This window comes from Centroberyx affinis, unplaced genomic scaffold (assembly GCF_046629955.1).
Source record: "Centroberyx affinis isolate AG114_WGS23_722 - 3 ecotype Tasmania unplaced genomic scaffold, CSIRO-AGI_Caff_v1 ptg000618l_1, whole genome shotgun sequence".
Classification (NCBI taxonomy): domain Eukaryota; kingdom Metazoa; phylum Chordata; class Actinopteri; order Beryciformes; family Berycidae; genus Centroberyx; species Centroberyx affinis.
The window spans coordinates 155,893-169,172 of NW_027279248.1; the positions used below are offsets into that span (position 1 = coordinate 155,893).

Below are 13,280 nucleotides of genomic sequence, written 5' to 3' on the forward strand. Positions count from 1 at the left end.
GGTATTAGCTAGGTGTGCCTAATCTCGCATAGCCTCACCTCCAGCTCAAAAGATGGAGGTGTGGAGAAATTCTCATCATAAATCATGGCATAACAAGATCTTGCTGAGACAAAGGCAGCAATGTCTGGCTCTGAGTTTGAAACAGGATTCTTGCACAAGCTCCCAGAAATGGCACTTCTAGTTTGTTTTTCTGCATGGGTAGAAGAAGTTTCCATCGTTAGCTTAGCTACAACACTAGCTACTTCGCAGAGTACATTTTCGTATGGTTATTGTAGCAATTCTGCATTTTGAACAGAACTGTTGTCTTTTATTATGGCATGGCCAAATATAGTACATAGATTTTTAGCTGAAATAATTGAAGAAATTTGCACTTTAGGAATCTCCTGAAGTTTCACCATTCACAATAGAAATGCAATGGAATTACTCTGGAATTACTCTATGTTAGTCTGATATGTAGCTTGAAGGTTATGGCTTTTATTTTTGTTGATTGTAATGTATTGCTATGTTGCTATGCTGTACTACTGCTGTATGAATGAAAGTCAAAATGCAACATTTTACAGGCAAGTGATACGGATCTAGTACTAGATCTAGTATTTTCTGACTTATTATTTTACCAATTAACAGGGGAAGTTGGAAAATTAGGTCTAATCATTATATGCTCAGCTTGGCAAAGAAAAGGCATAGTCTCAAGATTTAGGGGTTGCTTTTGTGGGTTGGGGAGCGAAGTAGCTGCAGTAGCTGCAGTAGCTGCAGTAGCTGCTGTTCTCTATTGCTCTTTGAAAATAATGTCAGGTGCAGTGCACATTGGATGAAGTCAAAGTGTTTTTGTTTTTCCTAACAGCCATGGAACCGACCAATAACACAATGTGCATGGTACATGGTCTTTTGTTGCCTTATGCTTGGTGGAAAATAATAACACCTGAGTTTAAATGTTTTTTGTTCATACTGTGTCCTGACCCAACTGTGTCCTGTGTTGCTATTCTTCCTACAGATGAAGTATACCACATAATATGCAGAATGCACCTTTTCTTAGGCATATCTCAAGACTTTCATTATCATCTATCCAAAAGAAATGATCAGAAATAGAAGTCATTTTGCTATACAGTGCTTTCCTCGGCTCATCATATAAAAAGGACAATAAAACATAAAATGAGTTTCATTTTCAATTTCTCCCTTCTCTTTTTCTGGTGTACAATGAGCCTTCCTTTTTCCATAGCTAAATCAAATGCACCTCATTGCAGCCAGAGGATATATCCGATATAGACAATGAGCAGGTTATATATACTGTACATTACAGAATGTAGACACCTGTTAAAATATTGCATACCGGATCCAAATACACCTTATTTGTCCCAAATATTCAGTGAAATTGCACATTTTCGACATGTTGCGATGACAGGCTGTCAGTTTGAGGAATGGCTTGTCATTGTCATGCCCATGGGCAGTGCGAATTGAGTTGCACAGCTGGAGTTATGTTAAACGTAAGGCGAAGTGACAGAAATGCTAATCAAGTATCAAAACTGACACTGCATTCCCATCGATGCACATCAGACCTTCAATGATTTATTAGTCAAAGTGAAAGCATGTGTCAGTGTGTTGAGTGGCTCATGGGTAAACAGAGCCCTCGCCAAGGTGCACCACTTAGCAGCTCCCCCTTTTCCCCTCGAGCATGGACAGCACTTTCCACCAGGGCCGCTGACAGCACAGTTGAAGAGTAACTTTCAAAACAGGTAAGCCACACGCAATGTATCTAAGCAACTCACTTAAGAGTGTACTAAAGGGCTATTATAAGAGCGCAAGGTAGAGGGGGGGTATGCGCGTCTACTTCAAATGGGTTCTTCTGCTGAGTAAGCCTCCCCACCCCACGACTCCCATTCCATTCCTGTCCCCAGATCAGAGAGGGGAAGGAGAGCTCCAGCAGACCCCAATTATCTGACCGTCATTCACAATCCTTCATTTACCTCCTCAATCGCTGCTCACTACTGCATTAATTTTAGTCAGGATATTCCTGCCAGAGCCTTGGGGAACCAGGGGGTGGAGAGGTTAAACACTCCACAGCTCAACTGAATTTGGCGAAGGAACCAAGGGGATGAGACTTAAAAGACAGTTTGCTCTGCTTTTCCCATACTGGCTATTATTTGCATCGTGGACAGAGGAAGAAAGATATCTGTTTGCTGTGTCTCCACTTTGGTGTTGCCAATTAATGCTGAATTTCTTTGTGAGCAGAATGCTGGAACAGGGCCTGGCTTGATGCATAAACAATGTTTCAGTGCATAATTTAGTTTCGGCATGAAAAAGAAAACATAAGATCCATTCACTCTCGCTCTCCCAGTTGTGTTCTTAGCATTCACTTAAATTGACTGCAGAGATGTAACGAGATTATTTCTATTAAACAACTGAGAATCTGATAATTGGATATTGTTACTGTGATACAAATGCTAACCTTTATTCAGAAAAACCTTGATAATCCACGATGTAGCAGCCATCAATCATATTAAAGTATGAATGTGTAACTCATGTAATCACTACAGCTTCCCCATATGCATTAAATAATATTCACATATAGTGATAAATATTGGAATAGCTGGTTTCTGCATAATTTATACATCTTAACATCTGAGAGAATGCCCGCCCCCGCTGAAGCATTTCATTGGTTCCCTTGCAAATCAAGACCGAGTCCCTGCTGCCAAGTATTGCAGCTATAGTGGGTTTGTTCATTTTTAATAGCAAAGGGAGAAAAAATAGAATGGCTAATGATGTTGATTATTCACTGGGGCAGACCAACATGTTAGGTTTTTCCTTGAGAAAAGCATGAATCATCAGAGAATCACTGACTATCCATATAGAAAATATTGTCCTCATTCAGCATAAGAAAAACATACACACATACACGTGTGCACACACACGTACACAAACACACACACACACACAATTATTCTCCAAGGATCCTATTTGCATGAAGTAACTTTGATGGTGTTTATCACCATTAACAAGATTCCTTTGTTCATGTATGTAATTAATGCTAAGTCTTTGATTACTTCAGCTTCATTTCGAAAAGAGGTGAAATTAATATTCTGCTCTTGGCAAAATTCATTTTCACAACATCATAATTATGTATAATAAAACCTCTCCAACCGCGAACAGTGATGTCCTGTGTAATGCTATGGTTTGAGACAGATTCCCTTACTCTTGGGAAGTACTTAGTCTCCTGTGAATATGGCCCATGCTTTTCAGTGCTGCAGTATGGACAGTATGAACCATTGTTGCATGAGAGTAGCCTGGAGCAATTTATGCTTTCATGTGAAAAGTGAAAGGGAAAATGCTGTGGGAAATTAATGGAATATAAACAATATAGATGACAGTGTAAGCAAAGAACTGGTGTCCTGTGTATTTCTGGGGCATTTTTTGTCACTGGCAATTCTGTAAATCATAAGCCCTAATAGAAAGCCTGCTGAGAGGTTTACGTCCCCAATGTATCTGGAACTACAATATGGAACCTTGTACATGCAGACCTTAACCTCAGTGACTCAACACTGCGATAGATTTCTACCTAAAAATCCCTAATGGGGGAATATGTTGCGCTATGACATGTTTAATTTATGACCACAGTACAGCTGGACCTTATAAATACTTTCTAAGCATCTCCTGTCCATATATGAGTCCTTCAGATGTAAGTTTAGAAAAAGGTGAACATCCTTGGTTAAGCCATCTCTCCCTCAGTGGACTGGTGGCCCATTTCCAAAAGCTGTAATTTCTGATAACTTGAAAGTTACAGCAGGAGGTGGTGATATAAAACGATTGAGCTAGAGACTAGCTGAGCATTTAGTATCACAGCCGGTTTTGTCTCAACAAGTTGTGTCAGGATAGGTAATTTGTATGAAATGAAACAGCTTGTTTTTAAAGATAAAGCATGGATAAAGTAGTTAGCATTACTTAAAGCTCACCTTCAAAACGCATGCAAGGATTTTGACTGCAAATTTGCACTTGAATAAAATAAAATGTGCTTGCTGGGTAAAGTTGATTATTCCGGGCTACATCAAGATAAACACATGCTGACAACAATAATAATTCTTCTGTCTGACCACATCTGTATCATTTGATGAAAGGAAATCTGATATGTTTGTGCAGAAATCAGGCTGCTGCAAAGCCATATCCCTAGCACAGCGCTGCTATCTATTTTACCTTTTGTTCCATTTCACACAGGTTAGATTTCCTTACAAATCTGTTGAGTTGCACGTACTGTATATGGGCAGATTTACTGTTGTGTTAGTCGGCGTGTTACATGCAGTGTAAAATGTACATCCACTAAGGGTTGATGTGGGGTCAATGCGCTTTTGATTGCATTCTGTCATGAAACTGTGAAAAACACAGAAAACAAAAATTGTTTTTTTTCCCACCAAAAGGAAAGAATCAGTTGTTGAAGAGTTTGCTCAGAGACTGAACATTACATGGGCTTATGAATCTTCCACAAATCAATTTGAGGCCCTCAGAGAATTTCTAATGGAATGCAAATGTAACTATCGCACAGGGAATAGTACCTTTAATTAATTTGGACATGGACCACATGTTTTGGACTTGTGATTGAGGTGTAAACAGGAGAGTGTTTGGCGATATACTTCCTCTCTGTAATAAAGATGTCTCCATAGCACGTCCAAATAGCTCCAATATGCAAGGGAGAAAATATTCACAGTGTGCCCCTGATTTATTTGAGTTATTAATGGGGCAGTGTTGAAGGAAGTGGTCTGTGGCTGCCAGCACAATATCTGACCTCTGAGAGTGCATTAAATCAAGGCATTAGGGACTGCAGTAATAAAGAGGCCAGCTAAGGAACTGAACCCTCTCCAAAACAAACATACCGCAACACTGGCATAGAGGAGGCTGAAATCACACCCAGAGGCTTCTCTCATACAGAGGAAGCTATCATCAGTCCAGCATCATGCATCTATTCTGTGGCCGCACAACACCAGCAGCTGCAGCCTGCTCTTTCTCGAATATTGTAAAGTATTGCATATTGTGACACGAAACTAATGTCTCTGAAAACAACCGGTCCCCAGACCATTTTGTGTTCCTTCTGATGGTTGAAAGGAAATTGGAATTTTTCAAAAAATGCGTTTCATTCATCGTAGCAGTGGATTTGCATTAATGACGACATCTGTTTGGTTTGTTACTTTGTGAATCAATGTGTGACTGGGACATTTGTGATGTAGGGGCTTAAAGTGATGTTGAACTTTGGTAGTACCTTGGGTAGCTTCCTGGACATGATATAACCCCAAAACCTGCAATTTTCTGTTATCTGTTGCTCCGGTGCTCCAGTAGAGGTGATTGGTAGAGGCAAGTATTTTCTCCCTCCATTCACTGCCATTGTGTGGTGGAACAGGTCTCAAAATCACACTTCTAGCACATAAATGAATGCGAACAAAGCAGATTCTGACAATACATAAAAAAACTAGTCCTGTCACTGAATTGTGGTTAAGGGTTGCTTTCTTTATTGTTTATTAAACCTTTCAGTTTGAACAAGTGTAACACCGAAATTAGGTCGGAGGAAACTTATGCCGATGGAACAAAGAAAACAGTACGTTTACCAATAATTGTAAATAGGCGGAAAAAGTGAGAGACTCACTTTAACTTTCCAGTGATTCACTTTTGGATCATAAAGATCATGTGGAAACACAACTGTCTATTAAAAGTAGAATCCTCCCTTATTCAAACAGTGAATATGGAAGGGTGCAGCTGTATACCATTGTATCAGTTTCCCTTGAAAATCATCAGTTTGTTGTGTTCATAGTCTTTTGGTTTTTTAGTTTTATACTGATAACGAAGACAGCATTTTCTCTGTGGTAAAGTTGTCTGTATTTTGAGGGACGCAGAAATAGTTAGAATTTGTGAAAATATAGAACTAAAATAATGACCTTTCGTGTCTTTTCTCTTTCATGTCTTTACTTTCTCTCATCCTCTTGTTGTGAAGCGCTTTGTAAATTGTGTGTTTTAAAAAGTTGCTATATAAATAAAGTTTTACTTACTTACTAAAACTCATTGGTGTCATGGAGATGTTCAATATCATATCATGATCACAAAATGCATGCAACAGGCAAAAGTTGGCAACCCTATCAAGTTAACTTACTTGGAAGTTAACTTACTGGAGAACATAATTCTCCATAACAAGATAACATAAGATACATAATTCTCAATAATGTTTATCTGTCTCCATTGTCCAAACTATTAGCTTGCCCTGTTACTGAGAGGATCTAGGTTTTCATGTCGTCAGCCAGCGTACTAAAAACACAAAATCAAACAAAGCTGTAGCAAGTAAATATTGAATACATGCGACCTACATTACAAGTATTGAGAACACTCAGTGGTATTCGGACTAGAAGATTGTTAGTGCATTGGACTATCTGTCTGGAAATAATTTTTTGTTGTCAAGACTCTATGTTGATTTGGTCAATTTCCATCCACAATGCACACCCAGACAACCATCTGCTCCAAAAATTTTCCTCTGGGAGACGTGTCGGTCTATTATGACCAAGACCATGTGTCACCTCAACAGTTTCTTCCCAAGAGCTGGCACTGTATGCAGCCAGCACTCCTAACACTCCTCATGCATGCAATCTCTTGACTCCTCCTCACAACCCCTCGAACTGTCTGAAAACTCCCAGCGTTTGCTCAAGCCTTTGCACACTACACTTTTATTCACTCTCAGAAATGATGCCTATCTTCTATAATGCTCATGGTTTATTTCATGTATCTCATCCTATTCAGTAGAGTGTCTACTTCATGATATACTGATCCACTGCTGGAACCTTACCATATCTTATACAGCTGCAACCATACTGGATAACATGCTGCCTAAATGCACAGACTGAATGTTGAATGTATGCATATTTATAAAGTGATACTGTCTATTCTAAGTCTTGCACTCTCCATTGGCACCGTATGTATACATTCCCTTGTTTCCAGAATATAATGTATTGGGTTTTCAGCACATAAAATATGCATGGATGTCAATTTTCTATCTCTATCTCCTGCTCAAAAAATAAAATAATCTGTGAGGTCATTTAAGGCAAAACTTAGACTCCACTGACAATGATTTTGAGACTTTCTTTGGGAACTTAAAGGATGTGTGTTTGAGGTTTAACATCAAAATTAGCTTTATTTCACTGCAATAACATGTCTGAACAAGAAAACATGTCCATACAACCAAATCTGGTATGTAGCCTAGTGCCAGTCTGTCCACAAATATGGTCGCCCATTCATTGTTCAGTGGAGCAGCTCCATTATGTTCATGACATCACCAAGTATCTTCATCATATTATCAAGAGACTCCTGGCTTGCTTGTTTCTCGCGTTGAATGTGTATATGTAAAGTGATATGTATTGTCTACTATGTCATATGTCTTGCAGTGTCCTTCTACCACCCAAGGCACATTCCTGTGCATTTATTGTACATGGCATCACATATCATTGCTGTCGGGTGAAAACCCTGCATCTCCAAAATGTCAACTTTTCAGGAACTTGACCACCATGAATTTTCATGAATGAAAGTCTGTCCAATGGGGTTTTGAAAGGTTTTCATAAACCCAAAGCTCATAGAATTTTCTCAACCCATAGAGGAGCATGTAATCCTTCAAGTGAAGTTTAAACATGAAAATGACCCAAATTGGAGTTACAGTGTGAGGTTTTCACATGGCAACAGCGATAAGTTGCCTTTGTATAATTCTTCTCTAAAGAAAGGTTCTAAAGTGCTAGTACCAAAAAGAACAATGATATTCCAAACACATTACAAACATGAAAATAAATACCAAATATAGTTGCAAGCAGCCATTAGCGGGGTTCAAGGTCATGGGCCAAACACATAGAAATGCCTCAGACATTGCAATTTGTAAAATTAACAATTTACTGAGCACTTTGGGTCCCGACCCCCAGGTCTACTATTGTACTAACATACAAAATCAATCAGGCAACAACTTCTTGTCCAAACTACATCTACATTGAATACATAGACTATTGACTCAGCTTCATCTTTAAAAACGAAACAAAAACAAAAATAAATTAAAGCCTCAGATGTACTCCATGCTCACTTCACCGAAGGCAGAGTCTTACTTTGTCAGTTTTCTGATGTTGTAGTGTTACATGAATGAATCTCCCGCACCTCACAGATCTCAGTTTACTACCGAAGCCAGTCCCAAGACATAATTTGGTGACAGCACAGTGAGAGAGCCTCACCCTACTGTGACCAGCGTCTTCAACTCACATTAAAGACCCCATGAAATGGCATCTTTACTTCCTTGATATGATGCATTTCCTGTTAAAACAGGATATTGAGGATTATTCAGAAGTCTAAACCAATATGTGTCAGGGAGAGAAAGCCAGTTTATATTTGAAGGGAGGCGTGCAGAGGGGCAGGATTGTAAAAAATCTGATGGTTTTATTGGTTAGAAATTTATTAGATTAGTGCAGCATGAGGTCACTGTTAAAGATACTTTGTTTTCCAGGAAGTAAAAGTAATGTTCATTTCATGGGGACTTTAACTGAGAAATGTCCTCATTCACCAGATTTACCTTGTGAAATGAGTACATTTACTGCCCTGCTGGTAAATGTGCATATTTACCAGTAAATTAATTTATTATTTCCCCAATTTTCCCATATTTACCGTAACAGATGTAACATACAGATTACTTCTCTTTATACAATACTCCTTTCCAAATAGCCTGCTAACCCAAATATTGCATGTTCAAACAACTTTATACATATAAAGGGATTTTGCTGTATAAATAAATATGTAAATAAATAAATAATAATATAAATACATTTTGTTTTCACAGATATTCTAATGTATAGTCGGAAGAGATGGATCTATCCCTGCTTTGCACGCTCATAACTTCAAGACCTGACATTCTTTTTGGTAATTGCGTCTAAACAACAGGAGGTTGGATGATTACATTCATTTTCACACCACGATTTCTCTGGTGACTTTCAAAAATTGACAGAACGTGTGGTGGACATTGATGTGCCTTTCAATTTTTGAACTTGCACAGGTAAAAAAAAAAGACCCATTACTCACAAAACAAAAAGCAATGAAGCCATGTGGAAAAAGGGCTCTGTCTGACTCTGTGGGTTACCATTTATTCAGGGCCGGGGGCACGGCCTCTCTGATGTCAAAGTCTCTGCACAACCCACTGCTTCATTATGATTCACAATCATTTGCTACTTCACTACTGCAAATATTCCTCTGTAACTCTGTAAAGTCAACGACCGCAGGTCTCAGAGAAAATTTGAAAATACATTTTGCTGTTTTTTTGCTGATATTTTTCAGGCCGCCTTTGTAAAAAAAATGTATTAAATAATTTGTGTATTTAAGAGAAAAAAAAATAAAAAACAGTTTGATGAACTGAAATTAGACTAGATGTGTAGCTAAAAGCTTGTGTTGGCAGTGGTTCTCGATCCTGGTCCTCAGGACCCAGAACCCTGCTGGTTTTCATTCTAGTCATCTAATCAGGGGCTGATTAACACCTGGGACACCAGGTGCATGTAATTAACTATCTGGTAGGATAGAGAACCAGCAGTACTCTAGGCCCCGAGGACCAGGATTTAAAAAGCACTGGTAAGGTAATGAACAGGTGAAGCAGGAGTCTCAAACATGTGCCATGGAGGACCAGGAGTCTGCAGGTTTTCATTCCAACCAAACACTACAGTAATTTCACTGATTAGCACATCTTCAACCAGAGAAGAGGAACTAATCAGTGAAATCATCTGCTGTAGTGTTTGGTTGACACAAAAACCTGCATAGTCGCGGCCCTCCAAAGTTACTGAAAATTAGTAATTAGTTACAGTTACTAGTTACTTCTCTCAAAAAGTAATTCAATTACTTTACCAATTACTGCATAATAAAAGTAATTAGTTACTAGGGAAAGTAACTTTTGCGTTACTTTTAAATGTCTGCTTCAATTCTCTTATTACACATAGCTATATTATTTTAGTGTTGCTGTGGCACAGTGTGGGACAAGACAACTGTCAAATTTTATCTATCATTGTATGCATTATCACTATGATGAAAAGTAAATAGTGGAACCATAAAACACCATAGATATGTTTTGATAGGAGTATTTATTGTAGCCTCGACAGGCCTTCAAATCAAGCATTAGTACACTGTGTGGGCTAAGTTACCGGACCGATAGCAGTGTTGCCAACTCTTTTCCAAGGAAAGTAGCTATTGGCTGTTCAGAAAGTCGCTAGAAGTCGCCAGATGATGTCATACGATAATTTGCATATCAATATATAATGCTGCACTTGTTATGCACGCCGCGACGTAGCCCACCCGGTCCAGTTTCAGCGTACGCCGGTAACAATTACAAGTGGACCCTATCCTACAGTCCCTGCTCTCAGCAGAGGGAGGGAGCTACACTGTGATCATCAGACCTCTCTGGATTAGACAAACAAGTAGAGAAAACCGGCATCAGCCGTACCAATTTATCGCCAAATGCTTTGGGATTCAACACATTAACATTGCTTCCCATGGTCAGAAAAAGTCGCCAGATTTGTTGCTAGTCGCTTTTGAGAAATAAAGTCGCCAGGGAGGTTGGTAGTCTTTTGATTCACTTGCGCTACCGTAAAGTCGGATGATCATAAACCAGATAATCCAGTAATGAGCAACGAGCCCATTTAAATTTCAGTAATTGCAATTGCGTTATTAATTTGAAAAAGTAATTAGTTACATTACTAGTTACTGCCAAAAGTAGTGGAATTACAGTAACGCTATTCCCAACACTGGTCACAGCAATGTTAACGATAGCTAATACTGCAGTTGGCCTGGCAATATTAGTAATAGCTAGCTGGCAGAATCTAATCGTTTGTTGTTGGTGAATTTTGGGCAATGATTATCTACTATTCTGACTATCAATATTCCTCAATCAGATCAAAACAGTAGCTGAAATGTGCTACAAGAAAAATTGTGTCTTGGCGATGCTATTTAAAAATTATATTTTGTCTCAAAAACAGAAACATCACAACTGAAATGGATTTAAGACTTGAGTTACAGACTCTTGGCTATCAGATGTATGCCTTGATATGTATGGAATCAATAGAGTATTTCTTTAGTTTTATCATCAATTTTATGACAGTATCAGTATAGGCTTATAGGAAGTGGTGAGTGTACTGTGCACATTTCTTATAAGCCCAGGACTTTAATCCTGATGTACTAGATATCACATGAGAGTGTATTACTTCATCCATGTACACAAAAGGTTACACTATATTCCTCTTATATATAAGTGGCAGCTTATATGAGGAAAAAGCTTTGACTTTGAACAATACTTAGAGCAAACTTAAACAGTGTAAAAAGTGTAGACTTAATTGAAAGTTGTGCAGAAATATAGACCTTGAGTTCTTTGATTGACTAACCTTCCCCATTGTTATGAAATATAAAAGAAATTCATCAAAGATGCAGATTACATTTGTGCACCAACTGCATCGGTTAGGAACTGCAACAATATTTTGGGGTAACTATTGAAGCTTTGTTGTTAAGGTTGCCTCATGTAACTATTTGCTGTATAATCTGGGAGAAGTGCAAGCATGCTATCAAAGAACTTAAAATAAGCGTCTATAACAATCATGAGAAATAGAACCTAGATTAAAATAGATCCTTCCAAACCATCATATCCTGAAACAAATAGCTTCCATTGGGTGAGTGTGTGCTGATCCATCTGTTTAAGACGACAGAATGAGCTAAACAAGACTGGAACCATGAAATAACATGGAGAAACATATGCCCATTACAACCAGGCAAATTAAACTATATATTATTAAACTCAAGGTGTGAAATTTCTTCCTCTGGCATCGCTCCGTTGCTTAACTAATTATCATGGCACATTAATTTTCAAAACCCTGAAGCATTTGTTGAGTTTACCCAAGGTACAGTGTGTACATGTTTAGTCCTGTAAAAAGTAGGTGTATTACAAAACAGATTTAAGAGAAAGAAATCTGCCATGAGCTGAGACAACACAGCCAGGTGCTGCTGGGATTGCTTCATTTGTATTCTACAGATTGTATCAGAAATTTGGAAACTATTAATTGGAGACAATGTGGCAAGAAGCAGATATGGTCTGACGTGGGACCACCAGAATGGTATTAAAGATTAATTAATTATTATAATATGCTAATGGAGAAAACAGAATGCCATACACAATCCATAGAAATACATAATGGATTGAAAAAAAAAACATAGGCATGAATGTTAAACATTGGCCTGGCAAAATATGCTGGAGTGGCTTTTGGCTGGCACATTTGAATCAAAAGACATTGCTCTCTTGCATCCAGCAGTGGACATGTTTACAAAGCCCTCATTTATTACAGATTCCCAGCCTAGCGAGCATAGCCCCAGCGTGACGCTGATTAGAAGGCTTGTAAGAAATAAGCTTGAGAGCCCCATTTCTCCACAAACCTATATTCATTTAGTTCTGCAGATTTATACATCCCGCTATCTAGGCACGAAAATCCAGCATGACATGAGAGTGTATTTTGCCCTTTTGAAAAGGAGGTTAATCTCTCTTTCTTTCATGAAGAAACCTCAATCTTACAGTGGCCAGCATGTCTCATATGATGCAGGGGCTGAAGCAATAAATTGAATTAAATAAACCCATTAGTTACAGCAGCTACCTTCTCACCTCGGCCCAGATGCACTTTCATGGTAAGTTGGTCCTTTAAAAAGACCACAGGACACAGCTTAAGACTGCGATGGCAAAGTGACCTTGAGTCAAAAGACAGAAAGCATGTCCTTGTTCATTACTCAAATCAATTAAGATAGAATGTTTGCTGCACAGCGCAGCGCCCGTGTGTTCTGCAGGTGTTTAAAAGTAAATGTATGCTTATTCAAAAATCAATTCATACTTAGGATTCTGCCTCCTCTTGTCTTGTAGACATGAAACAAACTAGAGGTCGATTAGAGTGGAAAGCGACTATTGGGAGAGTCACCCTGGGCATACTTAAAATGCATGGAATGAATAACCAAGTGCAGCTCATATCTTATGAAAAAAAAAAATCAGACAGACAGAAGACAGGGAACAACAGCCTGAAAATGGACTGGCATGTTTTCATTTTTTGTCTCTGAACTGCACCTCAATAGAAACTGATACTGAACACTGGTCATATGTAGTTTGCTTTTTATCTATATTTACAATATGGCATCTTTACAGTGACAAAAAAAATCAGCTATTATAGGCTGTACAATAGCAAAGTTCACATTGATTGTATTTTTCGGTAACACTTTACTTGAAGTGCACAGTGATT

General features: G+C 38.5%; 1 protein-coding gene across 1 annotated transcript in view; it reads right to left on the reverse strand.

Annotated features, from left to right (window-relative positions):
* The window catches only part of hs3st4 (heparan sulfate (glucosamine) 3-O-sulfotransferase 4), an 89,683-nt gene that overhangs the window by 57,228 nt on the left and 19,175 nt on the right, over nucleotides 1-13,280 (reverse strand). The gene's annotated exons all lie outside the window — the stretch shown is intronic.